The sequence below is a fragment of the Ursus americanus genome, chromosome 9 (assembly GCF_024610735.1).
Source record: "Ursus americanus isolate L20-20 chromosome 9, mUrsAme1.1.p, whole genome shotgun sequence".
NCBI classification, from domain to species: domain Eukaryota; kingdom Metazoa; phylum Chordata; class Mammalia; order Carnivora; family Ursidae; genus Ursus; species Ursus americanus.
Genome location: NC_142135.1, coordinates 71,852,994 through 71,877,326, shown reverse-complemented (window position 1 = coordinate 71,877,326; position 24,333 = coordinate 71,852,994). Strand labels below are relative to the sequence as shown.

Sequence of the window (24,333 nt, the reverse complement as noted above, 5' to 3'; positions counted from 1 at the left end):
ATGTATTTAATGTGAAGTATGCTGAGATGACCGCATACTTTTGGGTACACATGTTTCCTTAAGATGAGAGTGAAAAAGCAAAGGCGAGAATATTCCGATTTCCTGACATGAGGTGCGCTCAGTTCCTTTGAAGTTCAGGGAGGACCAACTGCGTGGTGGATCAGGCCCCATCAGCTGCCCTCACCAGGCCCTGGGGAGACGCTGCTCTTGTGGCCATCTGCATGCGCCCCCAGGAGCAGTCTGAGCTCTTGGGAGCCTTCCCTGAGGCCTCTGTTGCCAGGACCTTTGGTGGCCATCCAGACAACGGAATCACCAGGGCGACTGTGTTCCTTGTACCTCCTTCCCGCCGGCCTCAGTCTCCCCTTCTAGACGTGAGGATACACTGCTTCAGAATGAAATCTGGTAGCTTGACCTACTTCGTAAAATAAGAAGGATCCAGGAAGTGGCTATTCTGTTAAGTCCCCCGTTCCTGTTCATTTTGTTTGTAACAGTGAAGCCACGTTTCAAACAAACGCAGAAAAGGTGAACAACGCTAATGGATTTGTTTCCAGTGGGATTCAGGGCCCGCTAAAATTGAAATGGGCTCTTCACCATCTGTTTGTGTGCCTGAAGTTTCACCTGCTTTGAATTAGGATAATTTAATAAAGTCCAATTAGACTGGAAGAGTACTAATGGGTTTGTTAATTAGATGAAAAAATTATACTTTATGATACTTGTACTAAGCGCGGGGTGAAGGCTGAGGCCATACTCTGTCTGAAAGCCCTATTAGCTGTTCTTCTATCTGTGTCTTATTTAATTCCTCCCACGCTGTGTTGGGGCTGTCTAGTCTCCGGCATTCTAGAACTGGGTGCTGCAACTCTTTCTGTTCTTTGCCCGATCTTTTGTGAACGTACGCTCTGTGATTCCAGATCCCCTCAAGCCTCTGATATCAAGATTTGATTATATTAACTATAGTTTGTTTCACTATATTTTATTACATCCAGTTTCTTTGAAAATCAATACCTCTGTGAAATGCAAACCAAACGCTGAAGTATTTGAGGTTCTAGACTAAGTCCCTGAAAGCTGGGCTTCTGTTTGCTCACTTTGCTGTGTCCAGGTTGCTGGACCTTGAGCATCAAGGTCTGTCAGATAAGGAGATTGGACTAGTTAGTGGTTCTGGAGCTTTAAATGTTTATTTTATAATTGAGCAGATGAGAGAGAGAGAGAGAGCCCGCTTGCATGCACAAGTGGGAAAGAGGGGGCAGGAGCAGGGGGAGGGGTAGAGAGCAAGGGAGAGAGAGAATCTGTAAGGAGGGTCCCTGCTCAGAGCTCACAACCTGCCCTGGGTGATCTCATGACTCTGAGATCATGACCTGAGCCTAAATCAAGAGTCGGGACGGGACGTTTGACCGACTGAGCCACCCAGGAGCCCCAGTGGTTCAGGAATTTTTGCAGGTATAAGAATCCCCCGGAGGGTTTGCACAAACCCAGATGTGGCTCCACCCACAGAGTCTGATTCGGAAGGTCCAGGTTGGGCCTGAGCGTTTGCATTTCTTACCCATTCCCAGGAGGTGCTGAGCTTGCTGGTCTAGATTGACACTTAAAAAGTCTTCTCCAGCTCAAGTATTTTGATTCTGTGTTCCTCTATAAAGCATCAGGTGGGACCTTGTCACATTTCTCAGAGATGATGGTGTCTGCCCATTTCTGCCCTCAACTTCACAGGTGTTTTCTGAAATTACTCCTTCTTGCTCCTGCAGATTTCTGCCAGTCACACTCCTGGATCCTGTTTCTCAGCTCCAATAGCTCACGTCAGCCACTAAAACACCCATTACCTGTCAGCATCTAGAGGCCAAGTCACACCGCATTCACAGTGTGCAGCCACCCTGGGGTGGACAGTGGTGCCCGCTGGCCCTCACTTCTGTAGTCTGAAGTGGGGACTCTTGAGGGGGTTTGTGTAGTACACCCTGGAGAGCACATGGTGCTAACCTAACACTGCACATCGCAGCTCTGGCTCCACTGCTTACTGTTTCCATCACCTTGGCAAAGTCTCTTTACCTCCCTGAGCCGCAACTTTCACATCTGTTAAATGGGATTAATAATAGTATCTGAAGGATTGTTTTAAGGATTGAATGAAACAGTAACATGTGAAGTGCTTGACGCAGTACCAGGTACATAGTAAGTGTTAAATAGATGTTAGCTTTTATCAGGTATGGTCAGCAGCAATGTTTGGATGGGAAAACATGTTCAGCATGGATTAGAGATGATGATAATACAATTACCCTGCATAAACCAGGCACAGGCTTTTGAAATACTACTCATTTCACCATTAAATGGGGGAAAAAAGAGACCTTCTTCTTGCTTAAGTCTATTAAAATTTTCTTTATTAATAATTTAATTCTCTGTACTTAAAAAGAATGTGAAGCAACACTACCAAAAAAAAAGACATTTAAGGATAAAGCAGAACATAGATTATGATTTCTAAAATAAATGGATATTCAGTAAGCATGTACTTACTGTATTTCACAAGCTCTAAGGCAAGCATATTTTTACATCTTAATACCTGTGAAATCACAGTTAAAGGCATCTTAATAATTGGAAGGGTAGCCATTCTGTTTTGTTTTCTTTTTTAAGATTTTATTAATTTCAAGAGAAAGAGAGCACACAAGCAGGGAGAGGGGCAGAGGGAGAGGGAGAGAAAATCTCAAGCAGACTCCACAGGAAGTGTGGAGCCCGATGCGGGACTCAAGCCCACAACCCTGAGATCATGACCTCAGCCAAAATCAAGAGTCAGATACTTAATCAACTGAGCAACTCAGGTGCCCCCTGTTTTGTTTTCTTTAATGGTACATAAAATAGTGATGTAAAAATCAATAGTATTTTAGGTTCAGGAAAACATAACACTTTGAATAAATCAATTTAGTAATTCTACTTGAGGTAAATTATTTCTGTGATAGTCCCATTTGTTAGCTAAGTCTTAAGAAAAAATTTTATCAAGTGGACCATTGGCTAAAGAAGTACTGGTTTTAAAGGAACATTTTATTTTGGTTTTTGAGGGCAGAAAGGGAAAATAATGGAGAGAAACACTAGGTGTGTTAAACATTAATGTGCTTTTAATATCAGTAAATTGCAAGTGATGAGGTTGTGTTTCCAATGTATATTACTAAACAGTCCTATTTCTTCATTTAAAAATAGTGCTTCTAGGGGTGCCTGGGTGGCACAGCGGTTAAGCATCTGCCTTCGGCTCAGGGCGTGATCCCGGAGTTCTGGGATCGAGCCCCACATCAGGCTCCTCTGCTATGAGCCTGCTTCTTCCTCTCCCACTCCCCCTGCTTGTGTTCCCTCTCTCGCTGACTGTCTCTATCTCTGTCGAATAAATAAATAAAATCTTAAAAAAAAAAAAACTGCATCCTTTATAAAAAAAAATAGTGCTTCTAAGGCTAAATCTTCTACTTCTTCTAGACTTTGTCAGATTACTTTGGGTGATTTTGAAAGATTTATGCCTGATTTCCAAACATAATACCACTCTGGAAGGATGTAGGCAAAAATGTAGATCACAGAGCAATGGAGACCTATATTTACATCATAGGGCAATGATGTAGACTCTTACCCTGGAACAATTGTTCTGGATGGGTATCCTGTCTTTGATGATGATTCCTGAGCACCAGATGTTAAGGAAGATATAAATCCCTCATCATGTAGTGAATTTCCCAATGCCCCACCCCAGAGAGAAGAGCAGAGACCGATCTCTATCTGGCTCTATCCTAGAAATGTGGGAATAGTGACTGCCCTGGAGACTGTGCAGAAAAATTACTGCCGCAGGCGGTGTGTGCACGCATGAGTGTGTGTGTTATATCAGAGAGAAAACTTAAAAATTATCAGAGAAAATTTAAAAATAAAAATTTAATTTCAGGTAATGGTTGAGGTCAGGGGGAGTTGTTATTTTGAAACTGCTCTTTTAAAAGTTTTGATATGCTGGATATACTAATAATATTTTGTCAAACTTGGAAGTTGTGGGAGTGAGAAAGGAGAGGCTGGCGCTAATGAGCTGGTGACATGAACTAAAGAAAGAAGGAAGGGAAAAGAGTCTCCTAAATCCGCACACACTGGGTAACTGTCCTCCATTAATACGAAAACATGCTCGACTCCTTGGAGATAGCCGTGTCTTACAATATTTGTGCCTCCAGTGTCTCTCTTATAGTGTGTTCAACAAATGAAAATGATCCCAGGTGCATGGATGCATAGAACTTGAGCTGGAAGATGGATATTTTGTTTGACCCATGTGTTTTACAAATGAGGAGAAGGTGTAGGTCCAGGAAAAGTTACGGAATATATTTGGGATACTCAGTGGTCGAGACTTTAATGAATTCCTCAAAATATCTTGATTTGAAGTTCCATGTTTGTCAAAGACGATTACATAAATAAGACCAATTTAAACTAAATTACCTATTAGTAGAAGTTTGTTGGGTTTCCATGGAGACCTCCTTTGCCTAGCTTAAGCAGAAGTGGGGAATTATTGGAAGGAAGCTGAGGCATTGCCCAAAATTGCCCAGAAGGAAACGCTGAGCAAGGAAAGCTGTGGTGGGAAGGAACCTGGGTGGCCTAGGGGCACCTTGAGTGTGGTCTGCTCACACAGGCTTGCTGACCAACCATCCCATCCCTCCCTCTCCTGTGACCCTGTGTTTTCTTCACTGTACGTACCATCACCTACCAGTCTTCCATTTACTTGTTTGCTTCTGGAGATTTTAAGATACTGATAAACAGGCCTAACCCCCCGGGATTCTGACATACTGATCTGGGCACTTATTTCTAAAAGCTCCCACATTGTATTCTAAGGCATGTACAAGGTTAAGAATCCTGGCCTTACACATTGATAGAACAAATACAAGTGAAATGCTATAACCACTGCAGCTGAAAATATTTATAAAAGAATTAAGAATGAGAAATCTAGAAAGGATTACTAAGGAATAGCAAGGCATTTATTTGTAGATAACCACACGTGAGTGAAATTGACAAAAGCCCTCTCCCATTGAGTGCTTGCTAGGTGCTCTGGGTGTATTACTTCTGTTGGCCTTCCCTACAGTGGCAATATCCTTATTTTCCAAATGAGTCAATGGAGACTGAGGCGTTAAATAACTTCCGAAGGTTGACCAGTAGCTTGGGATTCAAGCTCAGCCTGTGCCCACAGTTCTCAGACAAAGGCAACCACTGGGCTGAGAGCACAAAGATTCTGAGTGGCCTCTCTCCCACTTCCCGAGTGGGACGATGGGGGGCTGCAGCGAGGATCCTTCACCTGTCTGGAGGTTGAAACAGCCAACAATGACATCCCTGACAGGATGGCTGCGGAATGTTGGGATACACTGCCAAGGGAGAACACATTTTTAGTAAAAATGCTGGGCGAGAAAGAGGATCTCAGTTATTGCAAGAAAAGCAGAACATGCTGGGCATTCAGGGTAATTAACGGAAATGTGAAGAATGTGAGTGAGTGAGTGAGTGAGTGAGTGAGTGAGTGAGTGAGAGCCTGAACCTAAAAGTGGTTTAGTTCAAAGAGGAGAAAGAAGTGGGGGGGCTGGGGAGGGGGTATGAAATTTTGAATTTTGTCTTTTTAGGAAATTGAGATACTGTGTAGTGTTTGGTAAGGAGAATGGGAAACATAAATATGAATAGTCTGTTGACACAGTGCTTTTCATAAAGATAACAGAATAGAAGAGACTTCACTGAAGAGTCTAGAAAGCCTCCCCTCTGCCTGGGTGATTTGGAAATGGACTGCTTTTAACACAGAGGGATGGACGACAGGCCTCTGAGGGTTCTTGAAGAAAGAATCTGTAATCCTTTTGGGTTTAACCATTAGGCAAATTTAGCTTCCTGGTTTCAGAAAGAGAAAACACACCCACAAAAAGAAAAACCCAGGCCCGTGGGAACAAGTAACTTCCTCCTCCTGGGGCTGTTTGAAAACCCTAATCTGCCTGTCATGAGTCCCTTTCCTGCTCAGCATGAGGCTGGCTGGGGAGGCGTCCAAGAGGCAAAGGGGTAGTGGGCAGAGAGAGCACGCCAGCTTGGATAAGTAACTGAATACACTTTGGCCGAGAGGTAGGTTTGGAACGTGGTTCTCAAGGCACAGAGACTGGTGAGGGGCAGCTTTCTAATGCTGTGTGCTCCTGGGGGGATGAAGGACCTGAATGACTGTGCCGAGTGCCCCCTCTTTGCTCCCTGCCGCCTCTGTCCTTCAGTCTAACTAACACATCTTGAAGCCGAAAAATTGAATTCTTCATTTCTTACTCGCTTGGTGACAAAATCCGAGAAAAGCCGAAGCCGAGTGAAAAAGAAATATCTGCAAACACAGAACTCGTTTCCTGCCAAGTATGAGTGTGTGCTGCAAATCCAGTAAAGTGATTTAGCAGATTAATTGATGGGAGCCCCGTGCAAGTTGGCAAAGGTCTACAGTCTGGGCTGCTTAGATTTTAGTAAAGCAAACGGTGGGTAAGAATTGAGGTGGAGAGGAGGGGGTTCACTAGAAGTTATCTGGGGTGCTGTGAAAATTGGAGTGGCTTTCGTTGTGAGTGGAATCCACATTCAGGAAGACTCCTTAACAATTTTTATTTAACAATTTTGTTTGTGCTGAAGGTTGCAGGAGCTTTTGTTCACTTAAGTATGATAATGTCACTGTAATCTGGTGCTCCTTGTTTTAGGAGTCAGGGAGGGAAAACGGAAAGTAACACATTGTTCACTTGTTTTGGGAGAAGCATTTAACAGATGCTATTTCATTTAATCCTCACGGCAACCCTTGAAGGAGGAATATTATTTACATTTTATAAATGAGTAAAGTGAAAATGAAGTTTAATTGAGTAACTTGCTGCTGACGTTCACATGGCTATTAATAAACAGAGGAACCAGATTGGACCCAGATTTCCTCATCCCAAAGCCCTTTGCTACTTCACTTCAGAAAAATTATTTTTTTAATGGAGAGATTTTCAGCCCAAATTCTTTGAATGGTCACAGATTCCCAGTTCATACAGGCATTTTGGTTGTTTTCATGGTCTAGATACGTCTGAGACTAAAACAGTTTTGGGGACTAACATTTACTGATCACCTAGTAAAAACCAAATAAATATGGGTAATTAATTTTACTTACAGAATTGCTTCTGATTGGGATTTCTAAGTTCAACTTTAACTGAGTAAATGGTGTTTTATTGCTGACTCAGTAACTGGGTAGTGGTTCTGTGTGAGTTTGGGTGGTGGAAGCAAGTTGTCTAAGGTGTCTACAAAAAGGCGGAATAGACCGTTTCTGCCCTCAAGGAATTTCTAGTCTAGGCGAGGAGAGCTATACACAAATTCACAGACAGGCAGTATAAGAGTTACGTGTCAATATCAAATAGTACTGTAAGAGATGTCTTGGGGCTTGCGCCTAGATTCCAAACTGATTATAGAGAGAAGAAATCAGAGGGAGAGAAGGATGTACCCTGAGGGGACGAGGCAAGATTGGGTGTGAGTTAGGTTTGGGAGGATACACAGGATTTACCTATCTGGGTAAGAGCCAAGATGCCAATCGAGGCAGGTTCATGCTGCTGTGTCAGTTCATACCTGTGTCCACCAGGGAGTCTTCCATTGGGAGTAACACAGGTGATGGTGAGGTAGACTGTCGCCAGGCTGTGAGGGGCTGAGTGGCAAATTAAATATTTGAGATTTTATCTTATTGGCAATGGCAGTGGGGCTGATGGCAGTATTAGAGGTGATGGTATAACACTAATAATTATAAACACACATCTAACATTTGTGCAGTGTTTGAACTGCCCGGTGCTCTATTCAACAAATGAACATTTATAGAACACTTCCAAGTGCCCAGAACAGTTCTCTGCTCTGGCAATACAGCAATGTCCAGAACTAACAAAAATCCCTGCTCTCCTGTGAGGAGAGACAGACCGATGATAAAATAGGTCTTGTAATCTGAATTCTTGTCCTAATGCTATAGCGAAATGGAAGCAGGGAAGTGGGCAGGGTGGGGATGACTGAGAGGACATCGCCATTGTAAGACTGAGCCCTGCATATGTGTATTAACTCACCGAATCCGTGAAATGATAGCGGATGGTCTGAAGAACTTTGAATATAGAGTGACATGAAGATATTGTAATTGCAGAGATGAGCAAAGAGTCGGGGAAGGACTGATGCCGTAGGGCCTAGCTAGAAGGCAACTGCAACGATCAAGACTAGTTTTCCCTAAAATGTTATGATGTTAGTAATTAATATCATGTAGGGTTTCGTAGAGAAAGAAGACTCATGTAGGAAAAACCACCAGAATACACCGTTTTTCTGATCCACGCCTCTTCCTCAGCTTCGAAACCAAGCACAATTATACTGCAAAAGGGACAGGGCTTGGTGTGGAGTTGTTTCTGCTGCATAAAGTGTGACATGGAGGTCACAAAGATGACAGAGGTTCTAAGCCTGGGTGAGTAGGACGTGGAGAAAAAGGAGATTTCGTTAAGAAAAATGGAAATTCAACAGAATATCTGTCATGCTGTTTCCACGATCTGAAAATTTCCGACATTAATTGGGGGCATCCTCTTGCATATTCATACTGAGAATCAGCGGTTTCTCCTTACAACGGGGTAGGCACGATGAAGTTAAAGGTGGTAGGTTCCTGGTGCCGGGAGACCTCGCCTCGGCTCCCCGGTGCGCCTGGCCCGTGGCCCCACCCTCGGCTGTCCTTCCGCCTCACTGCTCAGCCTGACAGCTCCCACCTGCTCTGTCCTAACCTGCCGTCTGTTGCCGCTCACGTTTTTAACATTGCTGACCCTGAGTGTGTCAGTTTTTCCATGGCCATCCTAGAGCAGAAGACACCACAGGGTTCCATTTGTTAGGTCTAACCAATTTAATGTATATTTGTTATAACCACTTTGCACCATTTGAAAAAATAGTACACACACACTGAAAGCAAAAAATATTATTTTCATGTTATTCTTAAATGAACACACAGTTGTGCTCATTTAAGACGTGTATACCTGTGTCGTGCAGCCTCTCAACTTTTGGAAATGTATTTGGGCACACCACCCTTACTTTCTGTTCCATGTTTATCTTCATGTTTCTGTTCCATGTGATACTTCCTTTTTATCACAGAACCACAGAAAACCCTGTTTCCCACAGATACAAAGTTGTTGAAAGGAATACAGTACAATCTAATGTTGAAACTGAGCTACCTTGAGCTATTAGTTCTCATGGTGTCCAACAGATGTCATTATGTTTCCCTTGAAAATTTGAAATATCCCTTTTAGCCAAACTGTGAGTTTGCTACGGCACCCTGGGTGCCTTGGCACACGGTTTGGGAACTGTGGTACAGGCCTGTTCTCTACCATATCTGTTTCTTTTCCTCATCCTTATGACACTTCTTGGCCATACCCATTTTAATTACAAAAGTAACTTTAGACCCAGCCATGGCCTCATCTCCTCTTTTGCACTTGTAGACTCCTGGCCTGAGTTTAAGGTGACTCTCTACAGTCCACTCCTGATACCTTACACCACACTTGATAAGTCACTGCTTTGTGTCCAAACTTAGTCCAAAGAATTGTTTCCAGTCCTCCTTCTTCCTCACATCTTTTGTGAATAAAATCATGGCCCTGGGACCTCTGGTCTTCTGGTTTAGAATCATTGCCTGGCTTTTAACCATCATACTTTATTGACCACAAGCTCACATGGGTGCCAGGCCATGGGGAAGACGGGCTTCCCATGTCTTCGGCTCTCTTGAAAACATTGTGAGTCCACCACAGCCCCATGGGGAGGAGTGCTGTTACCAGTCCATTCCTGTCCGAGGAGACTGAGGCGGGCTGACACCAAGGCGTTGCAGCAGGACAGAACATGTGGGTGTTACTCGTCTCCCATGAGTAGAGGTAACTAGTGTAAATGAGTGGCTCACCATGTTCGATTTTTCATTTTACAGCCATATTTTTATAGAAGTAAAACACTGTAGCCTTTTTTTTTTTTTTAAGATTTTATTTATTTTCAGAGAGAGGGAGCACAAGCCAGGGGAGCGGCAGAGGGAGAAGCAGGCTCCCTGCTGAGCAAGGAGCCTGATGCGGGACTCGATCCCAGGACCCTGGGATTGTGACCCCTGCCAAAGGCAGAGACTTAACCGACTAAGCCACCCAGGTGTCCCCACTGTAGTTTTAAAAAAAAAAAAAAAAACATGGTTATTTATTTAGAGAATGAGAGGGAGAGAGAGAATCCTATGCAGACTCCCTGCTGGGTGTGGAACCCGATGAGGGGCTTGATTCCACAACCCTGAGATCATGACCTGAGCAGAAATCAAGAGTCAGATGCTTATCAACATGGATGGGACTGGAGGAGATTATGCTAAGTGAAATAAGTCAAGCTGAGAAAGACAGTTATCATATGGTTTCACTTATATGTGGCACATAAGGAATAGCAGGGAGATCATTATGAGAAGGAAGGGAAAAATGAAGGGGGGGAACAGAGAGGGAGACAACCATGAGAGACTATGGACTCTGGGAAACAAACTGAGGGTTTTAGAGGGCTGGGGGGATGGGCTAGCCCGGTGATAGGTATTAAGAAGGGCACATATTGCATGGAGCACTGGGTGTTACACGCAAACAATGAATCATGGGACACTACATCAAAAACTATTGATGTACTGTATGGTGACTAACATAACATAAGGAAAAAAAAAGAAGTGTTGGATGCTTAGCTGACTGCACCACTCCGGCACTCCAACACACTAGCTTTCTGTAGACAGACATTTTGTCAATGGAGAAAGAGAAGAATAAAAACTGACCAGCCATAGAAGCATTAAAGTGCTTTTATTTCTATTTTAGTTTGATTTTAATATTCTTTACAAACTTTTTTCTACATATGTAATCATAATGTATATAACACCGATCTTGCTTTTTTTTAAAGTTACGTTATAAACATTTTTTAAAAAATTTAGGTACATAGTTCTTTTAGCCATCCTTAAAAAAATTCTTAATCACCATCAAGGTGATACTTGCCCATAATTTGAAAACCAAAACAGCTAAAAAGCTTTAACATAAAACAGCAGCCTCCTACCCCATCTTCCTAACCTCCCCCATCCAGTTTTACTCACTAGATCAACCACTTTCTTGTCCTCAATTTCACTGGCTCTGTAATAGCCCCTTAAATGGACCCCATCATTTATGTACCTGCTACCTGGCCTATTTTTACCTGTTTGACTTACTAAACTATCCGTTGATGGTGGTGGTTCTGTAGGATTACTAATTGCTGATAAAATCCTGTTCACTGTGCAAATGTATATGAGTAAACTCAGGGCTACATTATCAGATGTACTTTGCCTTGCCATTTTTATATGCCTAACTCACTTTCACCTTTCATTTATCATAAATGGCCATAAGCATATTGTTAGGATTCACGGCTTTATTATTAAACATTACTAGAGCTCCCATCTTTTACCAGTTATTTTCCCAAGCTAATGTTGTAAAAGTTTAGGAATTCAGCTGAGAAGATTTAATGAAGTTCTATTGTATTTTACACCATAATTATTAAGACAGGTAACAGCCTGCCCATGATGATTGAAAATTTTAGGGTGTCAGGAAGGAACATAGTATATGGATGTATGCAAATTTTCTCAACAGAAATAATTTAAGGCAATCGCCTTTTCAAAATCGAAGATCTGTTTTCTGAAATACAGACTCAAAAGTATATGGTACCTATCCTGTACAATATACTTAACAAATTAATAGATTACTTTTGGGGGGCAGTTTTAGGCTTACAGAGTGGTTTATTGAATGGAAAGTACAGAGAGTTTCCCAGGTAGCACTCACCACCCGCCAGCTTCCCTAAAGTAGGAACATCTTGCATTGGTGTGTAAATTAGGAACATCTTGCATTGGCGTGGTACATTTGTTACCACCGATTTGTTACAACCGATTGGTACATTATTATTACTGAAAGTCCAGTTTTTATTAGGTTCACTCTTTGTGTTGTACATTCTATGGGTTTTGACCAACGTATAGTGACATGTATCCATCATTACAGCATTGTATGGAATAGCTGACTGCCCTAAAAATCCCCTGTGTGCCACCTATTTATCCTTACCTCCCCCTAAACTCCTGGTAAGCACTGATCTTTACTGTTTCCAATAAACTGCTGTTTTGTTTTGCCTTTTCCAGAATGTCATATAGTTGCAATCATGTAGTAAGCAGCCTTTTCAGGTTGGCTTCCTTCATTTAGCAATAGGCATTTACCTTTTCTCCATGTCTTTTTGTGGTTTGATGGCCCATTTCTTTTAATTTATGAATAATACTTTCTGCATGGACGTTCCATCATGTGTTTATCCATCCGCCCAGTGAACTACTTCTTGGTTGCTTCCAAGTTCTGTCAGTTATGAATGAAGTTGCTAGAAACATCCATGTGCATGTTCTTGTGTGAACTTAAGTTTTCACTTCATTTGGGTAAATTACTGAATCATATGTTAAGAGAAAATTTGGTTTTGTAAGACACCGCCAAGCCACTTCCAAAGTGGCTGTACCATTTTACATTCCCCCAGCAGTGAATGAGAGTTCCTGTCACTCCACATCTTCAACAGCATTTGGTGGTGTCAGTGTTTTGGATTTTTGCCATTCGAATAGGTGTGTGGTGGTACGTACCATTATTGTCTTAATTTGCAATTCCTTCATGACGTGGTGTTTAGCAGTCTTTTCAGATGGTTATTTACCATCTGTATATCTGCTTCAGTGGTGTCTATTCAGATCTTTTGCACGTTTTTAACTTGGATTCTTTGTTTTCTTATTATTGATTTTTGAGAGTTTTGTATCTTTTGGCTACCAGTTTATTTGGATTTTGCAACGATTTTCTCCCAGTCTGTAGTTTGTCTTTTTATTTTCTTCAGTGTCTTTCACAGAGCAGTAGTTTTAAATTTTAACGAAATCCAATTTACCAATTTTCTTCATGGATTATGCTTTTGGTGTTGTATCTAAAAGTCATCACTAACCCAAGGTCATCTAGATTTTCTCCTGTGTTACCTTCTAGGAATTTGATGCTTATGCATTTTACATTTAGTTCTGTTATTCATTTTGAGCTAATTTTTGTAAAAGATGTAAGATCTGGATCTAGGGTAATTTCTTTTTCATGTGGATGTCCAGTTCGCCATTTGTTGAAAAGACTGTCATTTCTCCACTGAATTGGATTTGCTCCTCTGTCAAAGATCAGTTGGCCATATTTCTGTAGGTCTATTTCTGGGCTCTCTATTCTGTTCCCAATAAACTTTTAAATGAACTTTTTGTTAACTTCAGTGAAAATAAAATACCTTTTCATAAGAAGGGGGGTAGGTAGAATCATTCTTCCTATTTCTTCTAGCTTTTTCTCATGAGACTAGTTTATATTGAAGTATAGAGTCTGGCTGATAATTTTCTCATAAAAAGTTTCTGGGTCAGTTCCAACAAACTCCAGATCTGTGTGTGTGTGTGTCTTTGTGAGTCTGTGTCTGTGTGTACAGGCGGAGTGACAGACATCAACTGCACAAGATTTCTGGCAATGCCCCTGAAGTTTTCTAATTTGATATTAAACCTGTCTTGCAGTGTTGACTGACAAAGCGTTTTGTTCTACCCCAATCTGTAACAGAAAACATACTTTAAGGTCATTGCCAGTAATTAAAACATCTGATTTCCTGTGCAACTTTCATCAGGGGACATTTGGCAGTGTCTGGAGACATTTTTGGTTATCACCACTCGTGACGAGGCGGGGAGAAGGGTGTTACTAGCTTCTTGGGTAGAGGTGAAGGATGCCGTGAACTACCCTACAATGCACAGAACAGCCCCCACAACAAATAATGTTTGGGATTTGAAACGTCAGTAGTGCTCAGGTTGAGAAATTCTGTTGTAGAGCAGCTGATTTATTTATATCCATGGCATGTTTTCCTCTTTGCTTTAAGCTCTAGAAAACCTACATTTTTGTAGATTTACAGCCTACATCTAACAATTGTACCAAAACTTATGGTGTGCTGTAATATTCAGCTTCCTTTAGATGTCTTGGGCTTAGTTGCACTTTCTGTCTGATTTCATAGTAGTCTGCATTATGTTGCATGCACTTATGTAAAGCTGCCTTAACTCTTAAAGTGGAATATAAATACGTAATTTTATATATTTCTGAATATATGTGGCTGAATTCTTGATCACAAAAATCTGACACTAGACGCAAAGTCGACATTTCTAATACTTCTTGGTTGTACATACATAATCAGACTCTGCTTTTCATTTCCTCGTCTGGTCCTTTAAATGACACACTTGATACATAAGTTTCTATGATACATAAGTTTCCATGAGCTCATCTTGTTTTCAGTGTGTTCCCTTTTATTGTTAAGAGAAACAAAACCAAAAAACCCCATTGTTTCAGCAATCCCCTGTTGTCTTCCTCTGTGTGAAATTGCTCAACTAAGAGTTATGCAAATCGGGATCAGCCGTGTAAGTGAGGCTTCTTACTGCACATTGATCCAGGGGAATGTCACCCATCTTTGGTATATTTGTCATCAGACGCACACTGGCCACAAGAGGGTCGGGACCCAGGCCTTCCCTCTTAGCACTCAGCCCCTTGCTTAATTCCCTCTAGCCAGACCAGCTCCTTTTCTGCCCCTCACCTCATTCTAGTCACAGGACCTTTGCACAGCCTCTTTCTTCCACCTCCAACTCCCTTCCCTGAGACCTCCCAACTTTGCTAGGAGTCAAAGAGAAGGGGACATCGCTTCTTCTGTTCACATAAAGGCCTGCGTGGCTGTCACCTCTTGAGACACCTGACAGAGCCCTTGCTGTCTCTTCAGAGCCCACTTAGTTGCATCTCCTGGATGTTGAGCAGTTTTCTTTATGTCTAGGAAAAATCTTCATGATTGACAATTTATTTCTGTTTAAATTCTTAGCAAAGACTATGACTCCAGCTTCAAGCTCTCCAAATTCTTTACTCCCACAGATTATCAGAGTTTGGAAGATCTTAAGCCATGGGTTCAGATTCTCTTGTTTATTCGTTTGTTTCCTATGCTGTACTTTTCATCCCTGTGATTTATTCCTTTTATCATTGGAATTTAGTACCTTTTAATCTTCTTCACCTATTTGGCCTGTCCCCCATTCCCCCTCCTCTGGTAACCACCGGTTTTTTGTATTTATGAGTCTGTATCTGTTTGTTCATTTGTTTTATTTTTTTAGATTCCAGGTGTAAGTGAAGTCATACGGTACTTGTCTTTCTCTGACTTATTATTTCACTTAGCGTAATACCTTCTAGGTCCATTTATGCTGTTGTGAGTGGTAAGATCTCATTCTTTTTTATGTCTGAGTAATATTCCTCTGTGTGTGTGTGTGTGTGTGTGTGTGTGTGTGTGTGTGTGTACATGTGTACCACTTCTTTATCCATTCATCCACTGATGGACATTTCAGTTGCTTTCATATCTTGGCTATTGTAAATAAAGAAGCAGTAAACAGAAGGGTGCATGTATCTTTCTGAATTAGTGTTTTCATTTTCTTTTCCCAGAAGGGGAATTGCTAGATCATATGGTATTTCTATTTTAAGTTTTTTGAAGAATCTCCATACTGTTTTCCACAGTGTCTGCACAAATTTACATTCCACCAGCAGTGCACAAGGGTTCCTTTTTCTCAGCATCCTCGCCGACACTTGTTATTTCTTGTCTTTTTTATTTTAGCCATTCTGATTGGTGTGAGGTGATATCTCGTTGGCGTTCTGATTTGCATTTCCCTGATATGATGAGTGGTGTTGAGCATCTTTTCATGAGTCTGTTGGTCACCTGGATGTCTTCTTTGGGAAAATGTCTATTCAGGTCGCCTGCCCATTTTTTAATCAGATTGTTTGTTTTCTTGGTGTTCAGTTGTAGAAGTTCTTTATATATTTTGGATATTAACCCCTCATTGGATATATCATTTGCAAATACTTCTCCCATTCTGTAGGTTGCCTTTTCATTTTGTTGATGATTTCTTTTAACGTGCAAATACTTTTTAGTTTTATGTAGTCCCAATTGTTTATTTTTGCTTTTGTTTCACTTGCCTGGAAAGACAGAACAATATTGCTAATGCCATTGTCCAAAAGTTTACTGCCTATGTTTTCTCTTAGAAGTTTTGTAAGATTTCAAGTCTTACATTTAGGTCTTTAATTCATTTTGAGTTTATTTTTTGCATGGTGTAAGAAAGGGATCCAATTTCATTCTTCTTCATGTAGCTGTCCAGTTTTCTGAACAGCATTTGTTTAAGAGATTATATTTTCTTCATTGTATATTCTTGCCTTCTTTGTCATAGATAAATTGACTATATAAGCATGGATTTATTTCTGGGCTCTCTATTCTGTTACATTGACCTATGTGTATTTTGTTTTAAATTTCTATTGTTTTAAATTTCTAAAAAATGTTTTCCATTTTTGTACAAGCATATATATATATATATATATATATATATATATATATATATATATATATATATATACTGCACCACCCAGGTGCCCGTGTACTGTGGATATCTTTTTATGTCTCTCTCTCTCTCTCTCTCTCTGTCCCTCTGCCTGTATACACAAACACACACATAATATTTTAATAACTACATAGTATTCTTATGTGTTGATGTATCATCTTCTAGGTCAATTTTCCAAAAGTCAGTTGCCTAAAGGCCAATCTGATATATTTATCAAATATTCCAATTTACCAGAAGACTTGTTTCTTTTAACTACTTGAATATTATGTCTATTTTTTAAGTATATTCATTTTTTAATGTTTCTCCTGCAATTTTTCAAGTGGCATATCAACCTTGTTTCTGAAATTAAAAGAATAAAAATTTAATTTAATTTAAGCTTAAACGTAAGTTTAGAAGCATTAGAAAGAAATCACAAGTGACTAAAATATTCCCAACACATATGACATGCTAAGGCAAAATTAGGATGTGTTCACCCAGCAACTGTTTGCAAAACCATTTGACACAGAGGGATAAAACCACCCTGAGATGTGGAAGGGAAGTGAGGATGTGTAGAGAAATTTCTAGAAGGAAGCAGGAGATTTGCACCTTAGCTGTAACAAAAATGTGTCACCAGGGTTGATGAATTTTTAGAAATTAGTTTGAAATCCTAAAAATGTAAGGATGAGTAAAGTAAGGAATGAACTAGGAAACTACAGAAACAACCATATCTCAGAATACACTTAAGCTACTTGTTACAATTTTAAAAATCATGTCTGCAATATTTTCATTTTAATCTCTAAAAGGTAAAGACTCATGTTTTAAATATAAATTTAATACCATTATTATTAAACATAGAAGTGATGATAATTCCTTATCATCAAATATCCAGTAAATGGTCCAATTTCTCCAGTTATCTTATAATTCTTTTTAATAATTAAGCTATTTATTACTATCAACTAATGTTACTATAGTCCTAAGAAGATTCAACAATCCTGTTTTTAAAAATAGAACATTTTGGGGGTGCCTGGGTGGCTGAGTCGGTTAAGCATTCAACTCTTGATTTCGGCTCAGGTCATGATCTCAGAGTTGTAATATCAAGCCCTGAGTCAGATTCTGTGCTGGGCATGGAGTGTGCTGAAGATTCTCCTTCTCTCTCCCTCTGCCCCCTCCCCCTGCTTAAAAAAAAAGAACATTTCTTAAAAGACATCATAGAAACTTTCAAAAGCTTTGAAAACAATTACATTTGATAAGAATTGTTATACACTTAAGCTATTAAAACCATTTCAATTAATACACAATTATAAACTTAAGCTGTCCCACAACAAAGAGTTCCACAATAAATATCCTTTTCTAAGGTGTAACTGACCAGTTATTTTCATAGAAACAATGTATAGCTAGAAGTGGAATGTTAAGAAGTGCTCACATTTTAAAGGACTTCAATATGTATTGTCAAGTTAAAGATAGTATCATTTTCTCTCTCATGCCAAGCCCAACCATTTCATTTTATGGTGAGGAAATTAGAGCTGAGAGAAGAAAGTGGTTTTGTCCATGATTACAGGACTGTCATGGCTGGATCTAGCAGCCCTGCTTCCCAATTCCTAATTTGCTGCACCTGTCATTATCCACTGCCTTCTTCCAGGCAGAGATCAAATTACCCTTCAACTTCTCTGCTCTAGATTCCAAACGGTCAAGCATTTGAACACTCACCTACCTATTTAATTGTCTTTTTTGGACTCACCGTAATAAATGCCGTGGCTAAAATTGTCCTGGCTTATTAGGGTGCTGATAAATGCAGTCAATTTGCTCTTTTTATGCATCCTTATTTCAGAATATCACAGTATCAGCTTCACATTAGTTATGCTACACATTCCTATTATAGCTAACTACATAATACCTGGTTTTTCCTGCTGCTATGCATATGTCCTACAGCATATAATTAAAAAAAAAATGCTTTCAAACCAGGTAAAGACATTGGCAAACGTAAGGTAAATTAAAATGTATCAGAATCATCTGATCAGATCAGATCACAGAAACAAAGAAAATGTAATGAGGAAGCCAGCCGTACTGCAGGACATCTCTCTTGGGGGGTGGGGAGAGCATATTTCTGATTAGTTTTTTATTGATACATGCCATAAGTTCACCCTTTTAAAGTGTACAGTTCGGTGGGTTTTAGTATACTTACAAGGCTGTAACACCATCACCGCTCTGTAATTCCAGAATCCTCTGCGTCTCGTGTGTGGTGTGCTTGCAGAATGTACACACTGCATTTCAGCTGTGCACAAACAAAGAGAAGAAAGGCCTTCACATTCTTTAACTATCTCTCTTCATCCCTCTGAATAGCGGCAGGTGGGAGAACAGCCTTAAGTTCGCCAACACGGTTTGAATTTTTTCCAGTTTAATCTTTTATCATCATGCCGCCGCTTCTTTAACCTGGGAGCGTCATCCTTCACGATTCTTCTCCTGCTCCCTTCTAAGATGGTACCTAAGTAGATAAAGGATTTCTGTTGTGCTATTTGGGGGAAAAAAAAAAGCCATAGATTCTCTTCATGTTCTTTGTCTGCTGACATATGACCGGACCCTGCTGATTGTGGGGAGCTTTACCCTAACAGCGCCCCCACAACGAATGGATCACATCGGGACAGTTCCAGAACCCTTATACCTTCAACAGGCTGAGTGAGGGGAACCTCGAGACAGCTGCCCGGTCTGCTTCACTCCGTGTGAGGTGGCAAGCAAAGAGGGAGGCAGCAGCTCTTTCACAGCTACAGCCTCTTCCAGGCTGGGTCTAGGTGTGCGCACCTAAAACTACTAGATGTTCTTCAAGCCACTTCCCACCACACCCCCTGTCCCAGTTGGCCCTTCACAGTAAAAGTGGTTGGGGTTGGCCCCCTTGGACATACGTTCTGTCCCATTCTTCCTCCTTTTAAAGCTCCTTCAGGCTCCTCTTTCTCACATTTTATAACTCAAGAAGTACTTCTTGTAAAGCACACCTCTCTCCCTTCTCAGGGGAGCCCAACCTTCCTCACAGACTAGAAATGATATCCACACCACAGAGCAGCCCTGGGTTGGGAGCTGTCAAGGATTTGCTCTTAAAATGGAACCCAGAGGAACACCAGGAGCTGGGATTACCAGATACCAAAATGACATTGACTTAATTGCCTCAAGACCCTGTTCCTGTTACATATGGTATTTAAACTTTAGGGACCTCAAATCAGAGGTCGGTCAAAGCCAGGGTCTGGACCCAGGCAGACCTGGGTTACCAGCTTACATAAATGTGTCAACACAATGGTTTTCTGGGAGATTTCATAAAAGAAAAATACCGAGAACGTTTGAAAACGATTACCATGACATACAGAGGAGAGAACTCTTATTTGTCTAACTAAAGAGAGTCTGACTGTACCTTTTTCAATTCTATCTTTTTCAAAAGGAATTTAGGAAAATGGGCAAAAGAAAAGAAAGCTACTTAAGGTAGGAACCGATGGGGCTGATTGTGGAGTTTAGTTCTGGAGCTTTCTTCTCCTCTGCGGTCCTGAGCCTGCCTCTGAGGCTTCTCTGACCCCTTTTCTCTCTGATAGGTTGTTTGAAGAAAACATTGCGACTCTTCCGCATATAGGCTTTGCTTCTCTGAAAACATCTCTGAAGTCTTATTCTTGAAAGTAAAGTAAAAAGGAAAACAATCAAATGGTGTCAAAAAGGCTTCTATTTGGCCAGGCAAAGTAAGGCTCTTAAGTTATCTAACTGGTCCTGGAATGCAAGCATGAGGCGTGGACATTATTTTAGGGATACATTCCTCTGAACGACCCTTGAACCAAACCCAGCCTACTTTGGAAGCTCAAGATCACTTTTATTTGGGATTGTTACCACCCATCTCTAAGTCCTTGGGACTTCCTTTCTCTTGCTCTGGTTTTCTAAGCTCACTAATTCAGAGATTAAAGTCACTCCACGGAAAGGCTGCAAAGCTTTGGGTGGGTAAAGAAGTGCAGTTTTGGGGGCGCCTTGGGGGCTCAGTCAGTTAAGCGTATGCCTTCGGCTTGGGTCATGATCCCAGGGTCATGGGATCGAGTCCCGCATCGGGCTCCTTGCTCAACCGGGAGCCTGCTTCTTCCTGCTGCTCCCCCTGCTTGTGCTCTCTCTCTCTCTCTCTCTGACAAATAAATAAATAAAATCTTAAAAAAAAAAAAGAAGTAGAAGAAGAAAAAAAAAGTGTAGCTTTAAAGCTGATGGACCAAGTTCCACTTCTACCTAAGACCTTTGATAACCTGGCACGGGTTCACATCACGGCTTTGCTTTCCTCATGTGGGCAATGCCAGGCACAAAGTAGGTAATTACATGTTCTTCTCTTTTTTCCCTACCCGCACAGATACTTCTAGTAACTCCAGAATGACCGCTTGATATTGCAAGGTCAGGCAAAATGTCGCTAACAGGAGAAAGATTTCAGAGCTCCCGATGAGTCTTTGGATGAGTAATTGGCTTGTTGCCGGGAAAACTCAATGCAAATTGAAGCAGTCAGTTTGGGAAGTGGTGGTGAAGTTCAAGGCCAAAGAAAAAGGTTTTAGTTTCCTTTGGTGGCTGCTGGAATAAAGGAGAAAATGTACAAGTCATGAGAAAAACAAAACGTGATACCAACACAGTTTCTTTGTAGCATTTTGTAAAGGCTAGAAATTGAGGTTCTGAGAGGTTAAATTTTAGTAACTTTGTTTTTAAATTTTAAGATCTAGGATTGTGTGGAATTGTTAAAACACGGATTCAGCTTTCGGATTCAGCTTTCATAGGGGAAAGTGACGTCCAGTGGGATATAATACCTTTCAAGCTTAGGAAATCTGTGACAAACAAAATAGTACCCAAAACATATGTAATATGCAAACTCAGAACCTCTCTCACTGTGCGGCTTCCCTCCCCCCTCTTTAATTACAGAGCAATGCGTACATTCACGTTCAGGTCATCCTGCAATACTACAGTATACAGCAAAGTTGGTGTAGCATGCAAGGTGCCCACCCAAAAGTAGGGAGGGGAAGGAGGGGGGTGGAAGAAAACATCCATGTAGATGGTCCAAGTGGCCTGGGTGCCACCCTGCGGGTGGGATGGCAGATGTGCCCCCACTGTTCCCTCTTTGAGGCGGGGTGGGGTTTGTGCATGTGCTTCTCATCATCTCAAGTGTTTCTCTTGCAATGTTGAAGGGAGAACTAGTTTTTAGACCTCATTTATTTAGGTGTTTAACAGACATGTATATAGCTCTTACTGTGTGCTGTTTTAAGCATACTTCTAAGCACTTTAAAATATCAGCTAATTTAATTCATTTAATTATCATAACAATGCAATGAGCCAGATAATTTTTCAGAAGGATACTAAGAGACAGAGAGGTTTGCATCTTGCCCAAGATCACACAGTTAATGATTGATGGACCCAGGATTTGAGGTCAGCGAGCCTACTCTATAGTCCTTACTCCAAAATATCTTGTAAACTGTAGTGTCTTCCTTAGGAATTTTTGAGAGAAAATTTCCGTATGGGATCTTGCGCCTTGTAAGTGGACTTCGGAACCTAACCAGCAGGGTGGTGGGTATCCTTTCTTTTTCTGTGCATATGTGGATTCGCTCCCATATCGATATGTGTGTGTAACTGTGTATACGTGCATTTTTTCAATCAGTCATGATTGATGGGCAAGAATGCCCGAATTATACAAATCTGTCTTTTTAATTCACCCTACTCTTAGAATATGTCAGTCTGACCCAATTTAATGAACTCTCCCCTATTGATGGACATCTAGATTGTCTCTGTGTATAATACAAATACCATTCCTTACCATAAAACAAATAAACTAAACCTGACAACCACGTGAAGTGATGGATGTTAACTAACTTTATTGTGGTCATCATTTCACAATACACAGTGTATGAAACATCACATTGTGTACCTTAAACTTACACAAAGTCATGTGTCAGGTATATCTCCGTAAAGCTGGAGGGGAAAAATAGAACAAATCGATCCCCAGAAGGAGAATTCAGAGTGGATGGTTTCGTCTTTGTTGAGCACATGGATGACTGTAACACATTATTGGATCTGACCACAGGCAGCAGGGGTGAGGAATGAAGACTCATACTTCGTCTTTTTTCCACAATTTTTTTTTCTTTTTTTTAAAGGATTTTGGTATTCTAAGGCCCTTACGTGAGGATAAGCCACCCAGTGGATATTTGTTGTGTGACCAACAGACATTTTTGGAAAGAAAAGTTACCCACCTCCCATTTCCTGGTTGTGTGGGTGGACGTCCCTTTGTGAGCAAATGGTTGCCCAGCTGTTTCTGTCTCTTCAGACCAGTAGTTGAGCTCATGTGAATATCCCAGGGCTGTATTTGCATGTGAAACCCCTGGTTATTATCATTATTGAATGAAAATGTCCACATATGAAATATGCCTTCATTAACTGCTAAAAAAAAATTGAAGATATTGTCATAGGACTTGAAGATATTTACATCCATAGGAATTGATGTAAAGTCCGTCATAAGAAACCTTAAGTATTTGTGCCGGGGCCTTGCCCTCCTGTGACGAGCTGGGGCTACTTCCTCTTCCTTTCGTGAAAGCGCTGTCACCCGCCCTGCACTCTTGCTCTTCCTGCCAGGAAACCAGCTCTAGCAAATCTGGTGCCTACCCTGTTACCCCATCTCCATTCTCCTCTTTTCCTGGGCTTAGTTTTTTTCCGTTTTTGATTTTTTAAACTCATTACTGTCTTTTTTTTGGTGAAAGCATTTCAAATCCTTTTGAGAAAGAAGCAGGCCACAAAAATAATCCCTTCATTCAGCATCCTTAGTAAGTAGATAAAGCACAAGTTTCAAAATAGCCGTCCTATGGCAGAATGGTGGAGCACGGACTTACAGCTAAAGCTGTGTGTGAGTCCCGGTGCTGGCATTCCCCACTGCGGCTTGGCAACTGTTCACACAACCTTTCTACGCCTCAGCGTACTCCTCTGTAAAGTGAGGTTAGTGACACCTGTGTCATAGGGTTTCTTCAAGAGGTAAACGAGATGCTTAGAAAATGATAAATGTTTCATTAAATATACTAAGGTGGGAGTCATTGTACAGTGTAGCCCATATCATTTGCAAACATGTAACCACTTTCTCAGTTTTTGTTGGGGGTACGTTGTATTTTCTACCTTTCCGTTACCTTCCTACAGCAGAAGGCATTTGCAAGACCTGGTCTGAGTTCATCCCCATGTCACAACAAGGAGCTCTCTGAGCTTTCTTGCTGGACTGTGAGAAACTGTAGGACCCCAACCCAGAGCTCCCTGCCGGGTGCGCAGTCAGCAGAGGCTGACTCATGAGCGACCAAGGATGATTTTTCCACGTGGGGCAGTGTTGTAATTGTTTCCATCTGCAGCCCATGCATTGGTTCTCAGTGATCCATGGTGATGAGGGAGGGGAAATTATGAAATAAGCATAAAGAAATGATAATTCGTGGACTATCACCACCCCTCACACATCCACCTGCTTTCTGTTTCCATCCTTCATCTTCCTTCCCGGGTTCACTGCCCTTGGACAGTCACCGTTGTCTCTTTGTCTAGACGTCTCAGAGGATAAGATGTCCCCATCCAACTCTCTCCCCTCTTGCTCCTACAGAATTCTCTGTGGGAAGCAGTGGTCTCATCATATCGTTTCCCTGGGTAAAGAACTTTCCACGGCTTCCTGCTGAAATAAAGTCTGCACTCCTTGGCGTGGTATAGAAATAACACCCCTCAAAGTACTTTCCTTACCTCATCCCCTGTGCACACACACACACACACACGCGCGTGCGCGTGCACACACACACGCACACACAGAAATACACATTGCAGGGGTTTCTAACATTTTGAACAACTTTATGAAAAAAAGTAGTATAACATAATATCCCTTTATTTTCTGCCCACTCCAACTTTTTATTTTGAAAATAAAGCCACAGGGGGGGGAAAGAAATGAA

The 24,333-nt window shown here is 41.2% G+C and overlaps 1 protein-coding gene across 6 annotated transcripts in view; it reads left to right on the top strand.

Moving 5' to 3' along the window:
• LYN (LYN proto-oncogene, Src family tyrosine kinase) overlaps window positions 1–24,333 on the top strand; it is a 118,059-nt gene that overhangs the window by 27,000 nt on the left and 66,726 nt on the right. For 2 of the 6 annotated variants that reach the window (XM_087864875.1, XM_087864874.1), the window contains exon 1: window positions 5,805–6,066. The exons of the other annotated variants lie outside the window; for them this stretch is intronic. The gene's annotated coding sequence lies outside the window, so the exon portion shown is untranslated. Of the gene's footprint in view, window positions 1–5,804; window positions 6,067–24,333 lie in introns of those variants that run through there. 6 annotated transcript variants of the gene reach the window in all.